We start from the raw sequence: 23,005 nt of genomic DNA on the forward strand, positions 1-23,005 counted from the left end.
CAAGTTTTGGGTTCGATCCGAAATCAATAGGTGTGAGAAATTGGTCAATTCAATTTCAACGGCATTTCATTCCAAATTGGAGGGGTTGGTGTATTCCATACTTCTAGCGATTGGATTTCTCTCAAAACTCACCAAATGACTCCTCCCACCATATTATGATGTTGCCCAAGTTTGGGGCCCGATCCGAAATCAATAGGTGTTCGAAATTGGACAATTCAAGTTCAACGGCAGTTCGTTCCTAATTGGAGTGGTTAGTGTATTCCACACTTCTAGCGATTGGATTTCACTCAAAACTCAACAAATGACTCCTCCCACCATATTATTATGTTGCCCTAGTTTTGGGCTCGTTCCGAAATCAATAGGTGTTCGAAATTGGACAATTCAAGTTCAACGGCAGTTCGTTCCTAATTGGAGTGGTTGGCGAATTCCATACTTCTAGCGATTGAATTTCACTCAAAACTCACCAAATGACTCCTCCCACCATATTATGATGTTGCCCAAGTTTTGGGCTCGATCCGAAATCAATAGGTGTGAGAAATTGGACAATTCAAGTTCAATGGCAGTTCGTTCCTAATTGGTGTGGTTGGTGTATTCCATACTTCTAGCGATTGGATTTCACTCAAAACTCACCAAATGACTCCTCCCACCATATTATGATGTTCCCCAAGTTTTGGGCTCGATCCGAAATCAATAGGTGTGAGAAATTGGTCAATTCAATTTCGACGGCATTTCGTTCCTAATTGGAGTGGTTGGTGTATTCCATACTTCTAGCGATTGGATTTCACTCAAAACTCACCAAATGACTCCTCCCACCATATTATGATGTTGCCCAAGTTTGGGGCTCGATCCGAAATCAATAGGCGTGGGAAATTGGACAATTCAAGTTCAACGGCAGTTCGTTCCTAATTGGAGTGGTTGGTGTATTCCATACTTCAAGCGATTGGATTTCACTCAAAACTCACCAAATGACTCCTCCCACCATATTATGATGTTGCCCAAGTTTGGGGCCCGATCCGAAATCAATAGGTGTTCGAAATTGGACAATTCAAGTTCAACGGCAGTTCGTTCCTATTGGAGTGGTTAGTGTATTCCACACTTCTAGCGATTGGATTTCACTCAAAACTCACCAAATGACAACTCCCACCATATTATGATGTTGCCCAAGTTTTGGGCTCGTTCCGAAATCAATAGGTGTTCGAAATTGGACAATTCAAGTTCAACGGCAGTTCGTTCCTAATTGGAGTGGTTGGTGTATTCCATACTTCTAGCGATTGGATTTCACTCAAAACTCACCAAATGACTCCTCCCACCATAATATGATGTTGCCCAAGTTTTGGGCTCGATCCGAAATCAATAGGTGTGAGAAATTGGACAATTCAAGTTCAATGGCAGTTCGTTCCTAATTGGTGTGGTTGGTGTATTCCATACTTCTAGCGATTGGATTTCACTCAAGACTCACCAAATGACTCCTCCCACCATATTATGATGTTCCCCAAGTTTTGGGCTCGATCCGAAATCAATAGGTGTGAGAAATTGGTCAATTCAATTTCGACGGCATTTCTTTCCTAATTGGAGTGGTTGGTGTATTCCATACTTCTAGCGATTGGATTTCACTCAAAACTCACCAAATGACTCCTCCCACCATATTATGATGTTGCCCAAGTTTGGGGCTCGATCCGAAATCAATAGGCGTGGGAAATTGGACAATTCAAGTTCAACGGCAGTTCGTTCCTAATTGGAGTGGTTGGTGTATTCCATACTTGAAGCGATTGGATTTCACTCAAAACTCACCAAATGACTCCTCCCACCATATTATGATGTTGCCCAAGTTTTGGGCTCGATCCGAAATCAATAGGTGTGAGAAATTGGTCAATTCAAGTTCAACGGCAGTTCGTTCTTAATTGGAGGGGTTGGTGTATTCCATACTTCTAGCGATTGGATTTCACTCAAAACTCACCAAATGACTCCTCCCACCATATTATGATGTTGCCCAAGTTTTGGGCTCGATCCGGAATCAATAGGTGTTCGAAATTCGACAATTCAAGTTCAACGGCAGTTCGTTCCTAATTGGTGTGGTTGGTGTATTCCATACTTCTAGCGATTGGATTTCACTCAAAACTCACCAAATGACTCCTCCCACCATATTATGATGTTGCCCAAGTTTTGGGCTCGATCCGAAATCAATAGGTGTTCCAAATTGGACAATTCAAGTTCAACGGCAGTTCGTTCCTAATTGGAGTGGTTGGTGTATTCCATACTTCTAGCGATTGGATTTCACTCAAAACTCACCAAATGACTCCTCCCAACTTATTATGATGTGGACCAAGTTTTGGGCTCGATCCGAAATCAATAGGTGTGAGAAATTGGTCAATTCAATTTCAACGGCATTTCATTCCAAATTGGAGGGGTTGGTGTATTCCATACTTCTATCGATTGGATTTCTCTCAAAACTCACCAAATGACTCCTCCCACCATATTATGATGTTGCCCAAGTTTGGGGCTCGATCCGAAATCAATAGGTGTGAGAAATTGGACAATTCAAGTTCAACGGCAGTTCGTTCCTAATTGGAGTGGTTGGTGTATTCCATACTTCTAGCGAGTGGATTTCACTCAAAACTCACCAGATGACTCCTCCCACCACATTATGATGTTGCCCAGGTTTTGGGCTCGATTTGAAATCAATACGTGTGAGAAATTGGACAATTCAATTTCAACGGCAGTTCGTTCCTAATTGGAGTGGTCGGTGTATTCCATACTTCTATCGATTGCATTTCACCCAAAACTCACCAAATGACTCCTCCCACCATATTATGGTGTTGCCCAAGTTTTGGGCTCGATCCGAAATCAATAGGTGTTCCAAATTGGACAATTCAAGTTCAACGGCAGTTCGTTCCCAATTGGAGTGGTTGGTGTATTCCATACTTCTAGAGATTGGATTTCACTCAAAACTCACCAAATGACTCCTCCCACCATATTATGATGTTGCCCAAGTTTTGGGCTCGATCCGAAATCAATAGGCGTTCCAAATTGGACAATTCAAGTTCAACAGCAGTTCGTTCCTAATTGGAGTGGTTGGTGTATTCCATACTTCTAGCGATTGGATTTCACTCAAAACTCACCAAATGACTCCTCCCACCATATTATGATGTTACCCCAGTTTTGGGCTCGATCCGAAATCAATTGGTGTGAGAAATTGGACAATTCAAGTTCAACGGCAGTTCGTTCCTAATTGGAGTGGTTGGTGTATTCCATACTTCTAGCGATTGGATTTCACTCAAAACTCACCAAATGACTCCTCCCACCATATTATGATGTTGCCCAAGTTTTGGGCTCGATCCGAAATCAATAGGCGTTCCAAATTGGACAATTCAAGTTCAACAGCAGTTCGTTCCTAATTGGAGTGGTTGGTGTATTCCATACTTCTAGCGATTGGATTTCACTCAAAACTCACCAAATGACTCCTCCCACCATATTATGATGTTGCCCTAGTTTTGGGCTCGATCCGAAATCAATTGGTGTGAGAAATTGGACAATTCAAGTTCAACGGCAGTTCGTTCGTAATTGGAGTGGTTGGTGTATTCCATACTTCTAGCGATTGGATTTCCCTCAAAACTCACCAAATGACTCCCACCATATTATGATGTGGCCCAAGTTTTGGGCTCGATCCGAAATCAATAGGTGTTCCAAATTGGACAATTCAAGTTCAACGGCAGTTCGTTCCTAATTGGAGTGGTCGGTGTATTCCATACTTCTAGCGATTGGATTTCACTCAAAACTCACCAAATGACTACTCCCACCATATTATGATGTTGCCCAAGTTTTGGGATCGATCCGAAATCAATAGGTGTTCGAAATTGGACAATTCAAGTTCAACGGCAGTTCGTTCCTAATTGGAGTGATTGGTGTATTCCATACTTCTAGCGATTGGATTTCACTCAAAACTCACCAAATGACTCCTCCCACCATATTATGATGTTGCCCAAGTTTGGGGCTCGATCCGAAATCAATAGGTGTGGGAAATTGGACAATTCAAGTTCAACGGCAGTTCGTTCCTAATTGGAGTGGTTGGTGTATTCCATACTTCAAGCGATTGGATTTCACTCAAAACTCACCAAATGACTCCTCCCACCATATTATGATGTTGCCCATGTTTTGGGCTCGATCCGAAATCAATAGGGGTGAGAAATTGGTCAATTCAATTTCAACGGCATTTCGTTCCTAATTGGAGTGGTTGGTGTATTCCATACTTCTAGCGATTGGATTTCACTCAAAACTCACCAAATGACTCCTCCCACCATATTATGATGTTACCCCAGTTTTGGGCTCGATCCGAAATCAATTGGTGTGAGAAATTGGACAATTCAAGTTCAACGGCAGTTCGTTCCTAATTGGAGTGGTTGGTGTATTCCATACTTCTAGCGATTGGATTTCACTCAAAACTCACCAAATGACTCCTCCCACCATATTATGATGTTGCCCAAGTTTTGGGCTCGATCCGAAATCAATAGGCGTTCCAAATTGGACAATTCAAGTTCAACAGCAGTTCGTTCCTAATTGGAGTGGTTGGTGTATTCCATACTTCAAGCGATTGGATTTCACTCAAAACTCACCAAATGACTCCTCCCACCATATTATGATGTTGCCCAAGTTTTGGGCTCGATCCGAAATCAATAGGTGTGAGAAATTGGTCAATTCAAGTTCAACGGCAGTTCGTTCTTAATTGGAGGGGTTGGTGTATTCCATACTTCTAGCGATTGGATTTCACTCAAAACTCACCATATGACTCCTCCCACCATATTATGATGTTGCCCAAGTTTTGGGCTCGATCCGGAATCAATAGGTGTTCGAAATTCGACAATTCAAGTTCAACGGCAGTTCGTTCCTAATTGGTGTGGTTGGTGTATTCCATACTTCTAGCGATTGGATTTCACTCAAAACTCACCAAATGACTCCTCCCACCATATTATGATGTTGCCCAAGTTTTGGGCTCGATCCGAAATCAATAGGTGTTCCAAATTGGACAATTCAAGTTCAACGGCAGTTCGTTCCTAATTGGAGTGGTTGGTGTATTCCATACTTCTAGCGATTGGATTTCACTCAAAACTCACCAAATGACTCCTCCCAACTTATTATGATGTGGACCAAGTTTTGGGCTCGATCCGAAATCAATAGGTGTGAGAAATTGGTCAATTCAATTTCAACGGCATTTCATTCCAAATTGGAGGGGTTGGTGTATTCCATACTTCTATCGATTGGATTTCTCTCAAAACTCACCAAATGACTCCTCCCACCATATTATGATGTTGCCCAAGTTTGGGGCTCGATCCGAAATCAATAGGTGTGAGAAATTGGACAATTCAAGTTCAACGGCAGTTCGTTCCTAATTGGAGTGGTTGGTGTATTCCATACTTCTAGCGATTGGATTTCACTCAAAACTCACCAGATGACTCCTCCCACCACATTATGATGTTGCCCAGGTTTTGGGCTCGATTAGAAATCAATACGTGTGAGAAATTGGACAATTCAATTTCAACGGCAGTTCGTTCCTAATTGGAGTGGTCGGTGTATTCCATACTTCTATCGATTGGATTTCACCCAAAACTCACCAAATGACTCCTCCCACCATATTATGGTGTTGCCCAAGTTTTGGGCTCGATCCGAAATCAATAGGTGTTCCAAATTGGACAATTCAAGTTCAACGGCAGTTCGTTCCCAATTGGAGTGGTTGGTGTATTCCATACTTCTAGAGATTGGATTTCACTCAAAACTCACCAAATGACTCCTCCCACCATATTATGATGTTGCCCAAGTTTTGGGCTCGATCCGAAATCAATAGGCGTTCCAAATTGGACAATTCAAGTTCAACAGCAGTTCGTTCCTAATTGGAGTGGTTGGTGTATTCCATACTTCTAGCGATTGGATTTCACTCAAAACTCACCAAATGACTCCTCCCACCATATTATGATGTTACCCCAGTTTTGGGCTCGATCCGAAATCAATTGGTGTGAGAAATTGGACAATTCAAGTTCAACGGCAGTTCGTTCCTAATTGGAGTGGTTGGTGTATTCCATACTTCTAGCGATTGGATTTCACTCAAAACTCACCAAATGACTCCTCCCACCATATTATGATGTTGCCCAAGTTTTGGGCTCGATCCGAAATCAATAGGCGTTCCAAATTGGACAATTCAAGTTCAACAGCAGTTCGTTCCTAATTGGAGTGGTTGGTGTATTCCATACTTCTAGCGATTGGATTTCACTCAAAACTCACCAAATGACTCCTCCCACCATATTATGATGTTGCCCTAGTTTTGGGCTCGATCCGAAATCAATTGGTGTGAGAAATTGGACAATTCAAGTTCAACGGCAGTTCGTTCGTAATTGGAGTGTTTGGTGTATTCCATACTTCTAGCGATTGGATTTCCCTCAAAACTCACAAAATGACTCCCACCATATTATGATGTGGCCCAAGTTTTGGGCTCGATCCGAAATCAATAGGTGTTCCAAATTGGACAATTCAAGTTCAACGGCAGTTCGTTCCTAATTGGAGTGGTTGGTGTATTCCATACTTCTAGCGATTGGATTTCACTCAAAACTCACCAAATGACTACTCCCACCATATTATGATGTTGCCCAAGTTTTGGGATCGATCCGAAATCAATAGGTGTTCGAAATTGGACAATTCAAGTTCAACGGCAGTTCGTTCCTAATTGGAGTGATTGGTGTATTCCATACTTCTAGCGATTGGATTTCACTCAAAACTCACCAAATGACTCCTCCCACCATATTATGATGTTGCCCAAGTTTTGGGCTCGATCAGAAATCAATACGTGTTCCAAATTGGACAATTCAATTTCAACGGCAGTTCGTTCCTAATTGGAGTGGTTGGTGTATTCCATACTTGTAGCGATTGGATTTCACTCAAAACTCACCAAATGACTCCTCCCACCATATTATGATGTTGCCCTAGTTTTGGGCTCGATCCGAAATCAATTGGTGTGAGAAATTGGACAATTCAAGTTCAACGGCAGTTCGTTCCTAATTGGAGTGGTTGGTGTATTCCATACTTCTAGCGATTCGATTTCACTCAAAACTCACCAAATGACTCCTCTAACCATATTATGGTGTTGCCCAAGTTTTGGGCTCGATCCGAAATCAATAGGTGTTCCAAATTGGACAATTCAAGTTCAACGGCAGTTCGTTCCTAATTGGAGTGGTTGGTGTATTCCACACTTCTAGCGATTGACTTTCACTCAAAACTCACCAAATGACTACTCCCACCATATTATGATGTTGCCCAAGTTTTGGGATCGATCCGAAATCAATAGGTGTTCGAAATTGGATAATTCAAGTTCAACGGCAGTTCGTTCCTAATTGGAGTGGTTAGTGTATTCCATACTTATAGCGATTGGATTTCACTCAAAACTCACCTAATGACTCCTCCCACCGTATTATGATGTTACCCAAGTTTTGGGCTCGATCCCAAATCAATAGGTGTTCCAAATTGGACAATTCAAGTTCAACGGCAGTTCGTTCCTAATTGGAGTGGTTGGTGTATTCCATACTTCTAGTGATTGGATATCACTCAAAACTCACCAAATGACTCCTCCCACCACATTATGATGTTGCCCAAGTTTTGGGCTCGATCCGAAATCAATAGGTGTTCCAAATTGGACAATTCAAGTTCAACGGCAGTTCGTTCCCAATTGGAGTGGTTGGTGTATTCCATACTTCTAGCGATTGGATTTCACTCAAAACTCACCAAGTGATTCCTCCCACCATATTATGATGTTGCCCAAGTTTTGGGCTCGATCCGAAATCAATAGGTGTTCCAAATTGGACAATTCAAGTTCAACGGCAGTTCGTTCCTAATTGGAGTGGTTGGTGTATTCCATACTTGTAGTGATTGGATTTCACTCAAAACTCACCAAATGACTCCTCCCACCGTATTATGATGTTGCCCTAGTTTTGGGCTCGATCCGAAATCAATTGGTGTGAGAAATTGGACAATTCAAGTTCAACGGCAGTTCGTTCCTAATTGGAGTGGTTGGTGTATTCCATACTTCTAGCGATTGGATTTCACTCAAAACTCACCAAATGACTCCTTCCACCATATTATGGTGTTGCCCAAGTTTTGGGCTCGATCCGAAATCAATAGGTGTTCCAAATTGGACAATTCAAGTTCAACGGCAGTTCGTTCCCAATTGGTGTATTCCATACTTCTAGCGTTTGGATTTCACTCAAAACTCACCAAATGACTCCTCCCACCATATTATTATGTAGCCCAAGTTTTGGGCTCGATCCGAAATTAATTGGTGTGAGAAATTGGACTATTCAAGTTCAACGGCAGTTCGTTCCTAATTGGAGTGGTTGGTGTATTCCATACTTCTAGCGATTGGATTTCACTCAAAACTCACCAAATGACTCCTCCCACCATATTATGATGTTGCCCTAGTTTTGGGCTCGATCCGAAATCAATAGGTGTTCCAAATTGGACAATTCAAGTTCAACTGCAGTTCGTTCCTAATTGGAATGATTGGTTTATTCCATACTTCTAGCGATTGGATTTCACTCAAAACTCCCCAAATGACTCCTCCCACCATATTATGATGTTGCCCAAGTTTTGGGCTCGATCAGAAATCAATACGTGTGAGAAATTGGACAATTCAAGTTCAACGGCAGTTCGTTCCTAATTGGAGTGGTTGGTGTATTCCATACTTCTAGCGATTGGCTTTCACTCAAAACTCACCAAATGACTACTCCCACCATATTATGATGTTGCCCAAGTTTTGGGATCGATCCGAAATCAATAGGTGTTCGAAATTGGATAATTCAAGTTCAACGGCAGTTCGTTCCTAATTGGAGTGGTTAGTGTATTCCATACTTATAGCGATTGGATTTCACTCAAAACTCACCTAATGACTCCTCCCACCGTATTATGATGTTACCCAAGTTTTGGGCTCGATCCGAAATCAATAGGTGTTCCAAATTGGACAATTCAAGTTCAACGGCAGTTCGTTCCTAATTGGAGTGGTTGGTGTATTCCATACTTCTAGTGATTGGATATCACTCAAAACTCACCAAATGACTCCTCCCACCACATTATGATGTTGCCCAACTTTTGGGCTCGATCAGAAATCAATACGTGTGAGAAATTGGACAATTCAAGTTCAACGGCAGTTCGTTCCTAATTGGAGTGGTTGGTGTATTCCATACTTCTAGCGATTGGATTTCACTCAAAACTCACTAAATGACTCCTCCCACCATATTATGATGTTGCCCAGGTTTTGGGCTCGATCAGAAATCAATACGTGTGAGAAATTGGACAATTCAAGTTCAACGGCAGTTCGTTCCTAATTGGTGTGGTTGGTGTATTCCATAATTCTAGCGATTGGATTTCACTCAAAACTCACCAAATGACTCCTCCCACCATATTATGATGTTGCCCAAGTTTTGGGCTCGATCCGAAGTCAATAGGTGTGAAAAATTGGTCAATTCAATTTCAACGGCATTTCGTTCCTAATTGGAGTGGTTGGTGTATTCCATACTTCTAGCGATTGGATTTCACTCAAAACTCACCAAATGACTCCTCCCACCATATTATGATGTTGCCCAAGTTTTGGGCTCGATCAGAAATCAATACGTGTTCCAAATTGGACAATTCAATTTCAACGGCAGTTCGTTCCTAATTGGAGTGGTTGGTGTATTCCATACTTCTAGCGATTGGATTTCACTCAAAACTCACCAAATGACTCCTCCCACCATATTATGGTGTTGCGCAAGTTTTGGGCTCGATCCGAAATCAATAGGTGTTCCAAATTGGACAATTCAAGTTCAACGGCAGTTCGTTCCCAATTGGAGTGGTTGGTGTATTCCATACATCTAGCAATTGGATTTCACTCAAAACTCACCAAGTGATTCCTCCCACCACATTATGATGTTGCCCAAGTTTTCGGCTCGATCCGAAATCAATAGGTGTTCCAAATTGGACAATTCAAGTTCAACGGCAGTTCGTTCCTAATTGGAGTGGTTGGTGTATTCCGTACTTCTAGCGATTGGATTTCACTCAAAACTCACCAAATGACTCCTCCCACCATATTATGATGTTGCCCAAGTTTTGGGATCGATCCGAAATCAATAGGTGTTCGAAATTGGATAATTCAAGGTCAACGGCAGTTCGTTCCTAATTGGAGTGGTTGGTGTATTCCATACTTCTAGCGATTGGCTTTCACTCAAAACTCACCAAATGACTCATCCCACCATATTATTATGTTGCCCAAGTTTTGGGCTCGATCCGAAATTAATTGGTGTGAAAAATTGGACTATTCAAGTTCAACGGCAGTTCGTTCCTAATTGGAGTGGTTGGTGTATTCCATACTTCTAGCGATTGGATTTCACTCAAAACTCACCAAATGACTCCTCGCACCATATTATGATGTTGCCCTAGTTTTGGGCTCGATCCGAAATCAATAGGTGTTCCAAATTGGACAATTCACGTTCAACGGCAGTTCGTTCCTAGTTGGAATGGTTGGTTTATTCCATACTTCTAGCGATTGGATTTCACTCAAAACTCACCAAATGACTCCTCCCACCAAATTATGATGTTGCCCACGTTTTGGGCTCGATCCGAAATCAATAGGTGTTCCAAATCGGACAATTCAAGTTCAACGGCAGTTCGTTCCTAATTGGAGTGGTTGGTGTATTCCATACTTCTAGCGATTGGCTTTCACTCAAAACTCACCAAATGACTGCTCCCACCATATTATGATGTTGCCCAAGTTTTGGGCTCGATCAGAAATCAATAGGTGTTCCAAATTGGACAATTCAAGTTCAACGGCAGTACGTTCCCAATTGGAGTGGTTGGTGTATTCCATACTTCTAGCGATTGGATTTCACTCAAAACTCACCAAATGAATAATCCCACCATATTATGATGTTGCCCAAGTTTTGGGCTCGATCAGAAATCAATACGTGTGAGAAATTGGAGAATTCAATTTCAACGGCAGTTCGTTCCTAATTGGAGTGGTTGGTGTATTCCATACTTCTAGCGATTGGATTTTTCTCAAAACTCACCAAATGACTCCTCCCACCCTATTATAATGTTGCCCAAGTTTTGGGCTCGATCCGAAATCAATAGGTGTTCCAAATTGGACAATTCAAGTTCAACGGCAGTTCGTTCCCAATTGGAGTGGTTGGTGTATTCCATACTTCTAAAGATTGGATTTCACTCAAAACTCACCAAATGAATAATCCCACCATATTATGATGTTGCCCAAGTTCTGGGCTCGATCCGAAATCAATAGGTGTGGGAAATTGGACAATTCAAGTTCAACGGCAGTTCGTTCCAAATTGGAGAGGTTGGTGTATTCCATACTTCTAGCGATTGGATTTCACTCAAAACTCACCAAATGACTCCTCCCACCATATTATGATGTTGCCCAAGTTTTGGGCTCGATCCGAAATCAATAGGTGTTCCAAATTGGACCATTCAAGTTGAACGGCAGTTCGTTCCTAATTGGAGTGGTTGGTGTATTCCATACTTCTAGCCATTGGATTTCACTCAAAACTCACCAAATGACTCCTCCCACCATATTATGATGTTGACCAAGTTTTGGGCTCTATCCGAAATCAATAGGTGTGAGAAATTGGACAATTCGAGTTCAACGGCAGTTCGTTCCTAATTGGAGTGGTTGGTGTATTCCATACTTCTAGCGATTGGATTTCACTGAAAACTCACCAAATGACACCTCCCACCATATTATGATGTTGCCCAAGTTTTGGGCTCGATCCGAAATCAATTGGTGTGAGAAATTGGAAAATTCAAGTGCAACGGCAGTTCGTTCCTAATTGGAGTGGTTGGTGTATTCCATACTTCTAGTGATTGGATTTCACTCAAAACTCACCAAATGACTCCTCCCACCATATTATTATGTTGCCCAAGTTTTGGGCTCGATCAGAAATCAATTGGTGTGAGAAATTGGAAAATTCAAGTGCAACGGCAGTTCGTTCCTAATTGGAGTGGTTGGTGTATTCCATACTTCTAGTGATTGGATTTCACTCAAAACTCACCAAATGACTCCTCCCACCATATTATTATGTTGCCCAAGTTTTGGGCTCGATCAGAAATCAATACGTGTTCCAAATTGGACAATTCAATTCCAACGGCAGTTCGTTCCTAATTGGAGTGGTTGGTGTATTCCATACTTCTCGCGATTGGATTTCACTCAAAACTCACCAAATGACTCCTCCCACCATATTATGGTGTTGCCCAAGTTTTGGGCTCGATCCGAAATCAATAGGTGTTCCAAATTGGACAATTGAAGTTCAACAGCAGTTCGTTCCTAATTGGAGTGGTTGGTGTATTCCATACTTCTAGCGATTGGATTTCACTCAAAACTCACCAAATGACTCCTCCCACCATATTATGGTGTTGCCCAAGTTTTGGTCTCGATCCGAAATCAATAGGTGTTCCAAATTGGACAATTCAAGTTCAACGGCAGTTCATTCCCAATTGGTGTATTCCATACTTCTAGCGTTTGGATTTCACTCAAAACTCACCAAATGACTCCTCCCACCATATTATGATGTTGCCCTAGTTTTGGGCTCGATCCGAAATCAATTGGTGTGAGAAATTGGACAATTCAAGTTCAACGGCAGTTCGTTCCTAATTGGAGTGGTTGGTGTATTCCATACTTCTAGCGATTGGATTTCACTCAAAACTCACCAAATGACTCCTCCCACCATATTATGGTGTTGCCCAAGTTTTGGTCTCGATCCGAAATCAATAGGCGTTCCAAATTGGACAATTCAAGTTCAACGGCAGTTCATTCCCAATTGGTGTATTCCATACTTCTAGCGTTTGGATTTCACTCAAAACTCACCAAATGACTCCTCCCACCATATTATTATGTTGCCCAAGTTTTGGGCTCGATCCGAAATTAATTGGTGTGAGAAATTGGACTATTCAAGTTCAACGGCAGTTCGTTCCTAATTGGAGTGGTTGGTGTATTCCATACTTCTAGCGATTGGATTTCACTCAAAACTCACCAAATGACTCCTCCCACCATATTATGATGTTGCCCTAGTTTTGGGCTCGATCCGAAATCAATAGGTGTTCCAAATTGGACAATTCAAGTTCAACGGCAGTTCGTTCCTAATTGGAATGGTTGGTTTATTCCATACTTCTAGCGATTGGATTTCACTCAAAACTCACCAAATGACTCCTCCCACCATATTATGATGTTGCCCACGTTTTGGGCTCGATCCGAAATCAATAGGTGTTCCAAATCGGACAATTCAAGTTCAACGGCAGTTCGTTCCTAATTGGAGTGGTTGGTGTATTCCATACTTCTAGCGATTGGCTTTCACTCAAAACTCACCAAATGACTACTCCCACCATATTATGATGTTGCCCAAGTTTTGGGATCGATCCGAAATCAATAGGTGTTCGAAATTGGATAATTAAAGTTCAACGGCAGTTCGTTCCTAATTGGAGTGGTTAGTGTATTCCATACTTATAGCGATTGGATTTCACTCAAAACTCACCTAATGACTCCTCCCACCGTATTATGATGTTACCCAAGTTTTGGGCTCGATCCGAAATCAATAGGTGTTCCAAATTGGACAATTCAAGTTCAACGGCAGTTCGTTCCTAATTGGAGCGGTTGGTGTATTCCATACTTCTAGTGATTGGATTTCACTCAAAACTCACCAAATGACTCCTCCCACCGTATTATGGTGTTTCCCAAGTTTTGGGCTCGATCCGAAATCAATAGGTGTTCCAAATTGGACAATTCAAGTTCAACGGTAGTTCGTTCCCAATTGGAGTGGTTGGTGTATTCCATACTTCTAGCGATTGGATTTCACTCAAAACTCACCAAATGAATAATCCCACCATATTATGATGTTGCCCAAGTTTTGGGCTCGATCCGAAATCAATAGGTGTGGGAAATTGGACAATTCAAGTTCAACGGCAGTTCGTTCCTAATTGGAGTGGTTGGTGTATTCCATACTTCTAGCGATTGGATTTCACTCAAAACTCACCAAATGACTCCTCCCACCATATTATGATGTTGCCCAAGTTTTGGGCTCGATCAGAAATCAATACGTGTGAGAAATTGGACAATTCAAGTTCAACGGCAGTTCGTTCCTAATTGGAGTGGTTGGTGTATTCCATACTTCTAGCGATTGGATTTCACTCAAAACTCACCAAATGACTCCTCCCACCATATTATGATGTTGCCCAAGTGTTGGGCTCGATCAGAAATCAATACGTGTGAGAAATTGGACAATTCAAGTTCAACGGCAGTTCGTTCCTAATTGGAGTGGTTGGTGTATTCCACACTTCGAGCGATTGGATTTCACTGAAACCTCACCAAATGACTCCTCCCACCATATTATGAGGTTGCCCAAGTTTTGGGCTCGATCCGAAATCAATTGGTGTGAGAAATTGGACAATTCAAGTTCAACGGCAGTTCGTTCCTAATTGGAGTGGTTGGTGTATTCCACACTTCGAGCGATTGGATTTCACTGAAACCTCACCAAATGACTCCTCCCACCATATTATGAGGTTGCCCAAGTTTTGGGCTCGATCCGAAATCAATTGGTGTGAGAAATTGGACAATTCAAGTTCAACGGCAGTTCGTTCCTAATTGGTGTGGTTGGTGTATTCCATACCTCCTGCGAATGGATTTCACTCAAAACTCACCAAATGACTCCTCCCACCATATTATGATGTTGCCCAAGTTTTGGGCTCAATCAGAAATCAATACGTGTGAGAAATTGGATAATTCAATTTCAACGGCAGTTCGTTCCTAATTGGAGTGGTTGGTGTATTCCATACTTCTAGACATTGGATTTCACTCAAAACTCACCAAATGACTCCTCCCACCGTATTATGGTGTTTCCCAAGTTTTGGGCTCGATCCGAAATCAATAGGTGTTCCAAATTGGACAATTCAAGTTCAACGGCAGTTCGTTCCCAATTGGAGTGGTCGGTGTATTCCATACTTCTAGCGATTGGATTTCACTCAAAACTCACCAAATGACTCCTCCCACCATATTATGATGTTGCCCTAGTTTTGGGCTCGATCCGAAATCAATAGGTGTTCCAAATTGGACAATTCAAGTTCAACGGCAGTTCGTTCCTAATTGGAGTGGTTGGTGTATTCCACACTTCTAGCGATTGGATTTCACTCAAAACTCACCAAATGACTCCTGCCACCATATTATGATGTTGCCCAAGTTTGGGCTCGATCCGAACTCAATTGGTGTGAGAAATTGGACAATTCAAGTTCAACGGCAGTTCGTTCCTAGTTGGAGTGGTTGGTGTATTCCATACTTCTAGCGATTGGATTTCACTCAAAACTCACCAAATGAGTCCTCGCACCATATTATGATGTTGCCCAAGTTTTGGGCTCGATCAGAAATCAAAACTTGTGGGAAATTGGACAATTCAATTTCAACGGCTGTTCGTTCCTAATTGGAGTGGTTGGTGTATTCCATACTTCTAGCGATTGGATTTCACTCAAAACTCACCAAATGACTCCTCCCACCATATTATGATGTTACCCTAGTTTTGGGCTCGATCCGAAATCAATAGGTGTTCCAAATTAGACAATTCAAGTTCAACGGCAGTTCGTTCCTAATTGGAGTGGTTGGTGTATTCCATACTTCTAGCGATTGGATTTCACTCAAAACTCACCAAATGACTCCTCCCACCATATTATGATGTTGCCCAAGTTTAGGGCTCGATCCGAAATCAATAGGTGTTCCAAATTGGACAATTCAAGTTCAACGGCAGTTCGTTCCTAATTGGAGTGGTTGGTGTATTCCATACTTCTAGCGTTTGGATTTCAATCAAAACTCACCAAATGACTCCTCCCACCATATTATGATGTGGCCCCAGTTTTGGGCTCGATCCGAAATCAATAGGTGTGAGAAATTGGACAATTCAAGTTCAACGGCAGTTCGTTCCCAATTGGAGTGGTTGGTGTATTCCATACTTCTAAAGATTGGATTTCACTCAAAACTCACCAAATGAATAATCCCACCATATTATGATGTTGCCCAAGTTCTGGGCTCGATCCGAAATCAATAGGTGTGGGAAATTGGACAATTCAAGTTCAACGGCAGTTCGTTCCAAATTGGAGAGGTTGGTGTATTCCATACTTCTAGCGATTGGATTTCACTCAAAACTCACCAAATGACTCCTCCCACCATATTATGATGTTGCCCAAGTTTTGGGCTCGATCCGAAATCAATAGGTGTTCCAAATTGGACCATTCAAGTTGAACGGCAGTTCGTTCCTAATTGGAGTGGTTGGTGTATTCCATACTTCTAGCCATTGGATTTCACTCAAAACTCACCAAATGACTCCTCCCACCATATTATGATGTTGACCAAGTTTTGGGCTCTATCCGAAATCAATAGGTGTGAGAAATTGGAAAATTCAAGTGCAACGGCAGTTCGTTCCTAATTGGAGTGGTTGGTGTATTCCATACTTCTAGTGATTGGATTTCACTCAAAACTCACCAAATGACTCCTCCCACCATATTATGATGTTGCTCAAGTTTTGGGCTCGATCAGAAATCAATACGTGTGACAAATTGGACAATTCAATTTCAACGGCAGTTCGTTCCTAATTGGAGTGGTTGGTGTATTCCATATTTCTACCGATTGGATTTCACTCAAAACTCACCAAATGACTCCTCCCACCATATTATGGTGTTGCCCAAGTTTTGGGCTCGATCAGAAATCAATAGGTGTTCCAAATTGGACAATTCAAGTTCAACGGCAGTTCGTTCCCAATTGGAGTGGTTGGTGTATTCCATACTTCTAGCGATTGGATTTCACTCAAAACTCACCAAATGAATAATCCCACCATATTATGATGTTGCCCAAGTTTTGGGCTCGATCAGAAATCAATACGTGTGAGAAATTGGAGAATTCAATTTCAACGGCAGTTCGTTCCTAATTGGAGTGGTTGGTGTATTCCATACTTCTAGCGATTGGATTTCACTCAAAACTCACCAAATGAGTCCTCGCACCATATTATGATGTTGCCCAAGTTTTGGGCTCGATCAGAAATCAAAACTTGTGGGAAATTGGACAATTCAATTTCAACGGCAGTTCGTTCCTAATTGGAGTGGTTGGTGTATTCCATACTTCTAGCGATTGGATTTCACTCAAAACTCACCAAATGACTCCTCCCACCATATTATGATGTTACCCTAGTTTTGGGCTCGATCCGAAATCAATAGGTGTTCCAAATTAGACAATTCAAGTTCAACGGCAGTTCGTTCCTAATTGGAGTGGTTGGTGTATTCCATACTTCTAGCGATTGGATTTCACTCAAAACTCACCAAATGACTCCTCCCACCATATTATGATGTTGCCCAAGTTTTGGGCTCGATCCGAAATCAATAGGTGTTCCAAATTGGACAATTCAAGTTCAACGGCAGTTCGTTCCTAATTGGAGTGGTTGGTGTATTCCATACTTCTAGCGTTTGGATTTCAATCAAAACTCACCAAATGACTCCTCCCACCATATTATGATGTGGCCCCAGTTTTGGGCTCGATCCGAAATCAATAGGTGTGAGAAATTGGACAATTCAAGTTCAACGGCAGTTCGTTCCCAATTGGAGTGGTTGGTGTATTCCATACTTCTAAAGATTGGATTTCACTCAAAACTCACCAAATGAATAATCCCACCATATTATGATGTTGCCCAAGTTCTGGGCTCGATCCGAAATCAATAGGTGTGGGAAATTGGACAATTCAAGTTCAACGGCAGTTCGTTCCAAATTGGAGAGGTTGGTGTATTCCATACTTCTAGCGATTGGATTTCACTCAAAACTCACCAAATGACTCCTCCCACCATATTATGATGTTGCCCAAGTTTTGGGCTCGATCCGAAATCAATAGGTGTTCCAAATTGGACCATTCAAGTTGAACGGCAGTTCGTTCCTAATTGGAGTGGTTGGTGTATTCCATACTTCTAGCCATTGGATTTCACTCAAAACTCACCAAATGACTCCTCCCACCATATTATGATGTTGACCAAGTTTTGGGCTCTATCCGAAATCAATAGGTGTGAGAAATTGGAAAATTCAAGTGCAACGGCAGTTCGTTCCTAATTGGAGTGGTTGGTGTATTCCATACTTCTAGTGATTGGATTTCACTCAAAACTCACCAAATGACTCCTCCCACCATATTATGATGTTGCTCAAGTTTTGGGCTCGATCAGAAATCAATACGTGTGACAAATTGGACAATTCAATTTCAACGGCAGTTCGTTCCTAATTGGAGTGGTTGGTGTATTCCATATTTCTACCGATTGGATTTCACTCAAAACTCACCAAATGACTCCTCCCACCATATTATGGTGTTGCCCAAGTTTTGGGCTCGATCAGAAATCAATAGGTGTTCCAAATTGGACAATTCAAGTTCAACGGCAGTTCGTTCCCAATTGGAGTGGTTGGTGTATTCCATACTTCTAGCGATTGGATTTCACTCAAAACTCACCAAATGAATAATCCCACCATATTATGATGTTGCCCAAGTTTTGGGCTCGATCAGAAATCAATACGTGTGAGAAATTGGAGAATTCAATTTCAACGGCAGTTCGTTCCTAATTGGAGTGGTTGGTGTATTCCATACTTCTAGCGATTGGATTTCTCTCAAAACTCACCAAATGACTCCTCCCACCATATTATAATGTTGCCCAAGTTTTGGGCTCGATCCGAAATCAATAGGTGTTCCAAATTGGACAATTCAAGTTCAACGGCAGTTCCTTCCCAATTGGAGTGGTTGGTGTATTCCATACTTCTAGCGATTGGATTTCACTCAAAACTCACCAAATGACTCCTCCCACCATATTATGATGTTGCCCAAGTTTTGGGCTCGATCCGAAATCAATAGGTGTTCCAAATTGGACCATTCAAGTTGAACGGCAGTTCGTTCCTAATTGGAGTGGTTGGTGTATTCCATACTTCTGGCTGTTGGATTTCACTCAAAACTCACCAAATGACTCCTCCCACCATATTATGATGTTGACCAAGTTTTGGGCTCTATCCGAAATCAATAGGTGTGAGAAATTGGTCAACTCAATTTCAGCGGCATTTCGTTCCTAATTGGAGTGGTTGGTGTATTCCAGACTTCTAGCGATTGGATTTCTCTCAAAATTCACCAAATGACTCCTCCCACCATATTATGATGTTGCCCAAGTTTTGGGCTCGATCCGAAATCAATAGGTGTGAGAAATTGGACAATTCGAGTTCAACGGCAGTTCGTTCCTAATTGGAGTGGTTGGTGTATTCCATACTTCTAGCGATTGGATTTCACTCAAAACTCACCAAATGACTCCTCCCACCATAATATGATGTTGTCCAAGTTTTGGGCTCGATCCGAAATCAATAGGTGTTCGAAATTGGACAATTCAAGTTCAATGGCAGTTCGTTCCTAATTGGAGTGGTTGGTGTATTCCATACTTCTAGCGATTGGATTTCACTCAAAACTCACCAAATGGCTCCTCCCACCATATTATGATGTTGCCCAAGTTTTGGGCTCGATCCGAAATCAATAGGTGTGAGAAATTGGACAATTCAAGTTCAACGGCAGTTCGTTCCTAATTGGAGTGGTTGGTGTATTCCATACTTCTAGCGATTGGATTTGACTCAAAATTCACCAAATGACTCCTCCCACCATATTATGATGTTGCCCAATTTTTGGGCTCGATCCGAAATCAATAGGTGTTCCAAATTGGACAATTCAAGTTCAACGGCAGTTTGTTCCTAATTGGAGTGGTTGGTGTATTCCATACTTCTAGCGATTGGATTTCACTCAAAACTCGCCAAATGATTCCTCCCACCATAATATGATGTTGCCCAAGTTTTGGGCTCGATCCGAAATCAATAGGTGTTCCAAATTGGAGAATTCAAGTTGAACGGCAGTTCGTTCCTAATTGGAGTGGTTGGTGTATTCCATACTTCTAGCGATTGGATTTCACTCAAAACTCACCAAATGACTCCTCCCACCATATTATGATGTTGCCCAAGTTTGGGGCTCGATCCGAAATCAATAGGTGTGAGAAATTGAACACTTCAAGTTCAGCGACAGTTCGTTCCTAATTGGAGTGGTTGGTGTCTTCCATACTTCTACCGAATGGATTTCACTCAAAACTCACCAAATGACTCCTCCGACCATATTATGGGGTTGCCCAAGTTTTGGGCTCGATCCGTAATCCATTGGTGTTCGAAATTGGACAATTCAAGTTCAACGGCAGTTCGTTCCTAATTGGAGTGGTAGGTGTATTCCATACTTCTAGCCATTGGATTTCACTCAAAACTCACCAAATGACTCCTCCCACCATATTATGATGTTGCCCAAGTTTTGGGCTCGATCCGAAATCAATAGGTGTGAGAAATTGGACAATTCAAGTGCATTGGCAGTTCGTTCCTAATTGGAGTGGTTGGTGTATTCCATACTTCTAGCAAATGGATTTCACTCAAAACTCACCAAATGACTCCTCCCACCATATTATGATGTTGCCCACGTTTTGGGCCCGATCTGAAATCAATAGGTGTTCCAAATTGGACAATTCAAGTTCAACGGCAGTTCGTTCCTTATTGGAGTGGTTGGTGTAGTCCATACTTCTAGCGATTGGATTTCACTCAAAACTCACCAAAGGACTCCTCCCACCATATTATGATGTTGCCCAAGTTTTGGGCTCGATCCGAAATCAATAGGTGTTCCAAATTGGACAATTTGAGTCAATAGGTGTTCCTAATTGGAGTGGTTGCCGTTGAACTTGAATTGTCCAATTTCTCACACCTATTGATTTCGGATCGAGCCCAAAACTTGGGCAACATCATATTATGGTGGGAGGAGTCATTTGGCGAGTTTTGAGTGAAATCCAATCGCTAGAAGTATGCAATACACCAACCACTCCAATTAGGAACGAACTGCCGTTGAACTTGAATTGTCCAATTTGGAACACCTATTGATTTCGGATCGAGCCCAAAACTTGGGCAACATCATATTATGGTGGGAGGAGTCATTTGGCGAGTTTTGAGTGAAATCCAATCGCTAGAAGTATGGAATACACCAACCACTCCAATTAAGAACGAACTGCCGTTGAACTTGAATTCACCAATTTCCCAAACCTATTGATTTCGGTTCGAGCCCCAAACTTGGGCAACATCATAATATGGTGGGAGGAGTCATTTGGTGAGTTTTGAGTGAAATCCAGTCGCTAGAAGTATGGAATACACCAACCACTCCAATTAGGAACAAACTGCCGTTGAACTTGAATTGTCCAATTTGGAACACCTATTGATTTCGGATCGAGCCCAAAACTTGGGCAACATCATAATATGGTGGGAGGAGTCATTTGGTGAATTTTGAGTCAAATCCAATCGCTAGAAGTATGGAATACACCAACCACTCCAATTAGAAACGAACTGCCGTTGAACTTGAATTGTCCAATTTCTCACACCTATTGATTTCGGATCGAGCCCAAAACTTGGGCAACATCATAATATGGTGGGAGGAGTCATTTGGTGAGTTTTGAGTGAAATCCAATCGCTAGAAGTATGGAATACACCAACCACTCCAATTGGGAACGAACTGCCGTTGAAATTGAATTGTCCAATTTCTCACACCTATTGATTTCGGATCGATCCCAAAACTTGGGCAACATCATAATATGGTGGGAGGAGTTAGTTGGTGAGTTTTGATCGGTTCATAATTTTATATCATTTTGTACCCTTCTAGCTTATGATTTGGTTATGTTATTGAGTTAAACTTGTGCTTTTAATCCATTTTCTGTTTTGATAAGTCCATAATTTCATACACTTGCTTGCCTTCTTTACTTAGTGATTTTGCTTAGTTTCTCTTTATTTTGAGTCACTTACCTCTATTTGTGTGTTTTGTAGGTTAAGATAGCAAGAGATCACATTTGATGCAATCCATGCATGTTAAGGGCTGATTGGCAAAGAGCAAGAGCTTAAAGACAAAACCAAAGTTGGGCCATACTTCTTGTCAGTCCAGTTTCGTAAGTCACCTTGCAGGTCTCATTTCAGTAATCTGCACAACTCTGATGAGGAGACATTCTTCATAGAAGTTGTTCAATTGGGTGTCTAGTATAACATATCCAAAATTCAGCCCAATTGAACATATGTGGTGTCCTTAGCCCGTCCAACACTGAACCATGCTCAGGAGGATTTGCAGCTGCCAGCTTTGAGCCTTGTCTCCTCCTTTAAGCCATGTGCCTCACCCATGCTGCAACTCACTTTGGATCCAACATAATGAGTGAAGTGGGGAGGCATTCCAGCTATGAAATTATAAAGGAGCAAGTTGGTACATGCTGGAGTTATTATAGAGAAAGCATGTGCATGCATGTAAAGCAAAGAAATGAAATGAAGTCAATTCCAGTCTCTGTTCGGCTGCCAACTTGCAAGGCCCAAAACGAACACTTCTACTGCTCCGATGGGAATACTTTCTTCATAGAAGTTGTTCCAATGGGTGTCTAGAATAACATATCCAAATTTAAGCCCCATTGGATAAGTTTTGAAACCTCTGGCCTTCCTACACCAAGTCTGGTTCAAAAGACTCGTTTTTGTTCAACAACCAAAAGAAGACCACATGGGTTGGCAGCAAAAGGCAGCCACAATTGATCACCTTTGATCCCATGTGAAGAAAGCTTGAGGTGCAGCAAAAGAAGTATGGGATGAGATTGATCCCAACCACACTAACATAGACAAGATGAAGTGTGAGTTATGGGTTGTATTAAAAGAGGAATGGTGGTGTTGGATTTCATCATGTTGTTCCCCCCTCTTAGCCCTATAAATAGAGAAGCCTTCAAGCTTCAAAACACACCCCAAGGGGGGGAGCTCTCAAACACTTCTCTAGAGCTCCCTTTCCTTCTCTCCCTCAAATTCTCTTAGTTTCCTTTCAAGTTGTCAATTGTTGTAACAAAATGAGTTTACTAAATTTTCTTTCAAGTTT

This window comes from Prunus avium, chromosome 2 (assembly GCF_965620075.1).
Source record: "Prunus avium chromosome 2, drPruAviu1.hap1.1, whole genome shotgun sequence".
Classification (NCBI taxonomy): Eukaryota; Viridiplantae; Streptophyta; class Magnoliopsida; order Rosales; family Rosaceae; genus Prunus; species Prunus avium.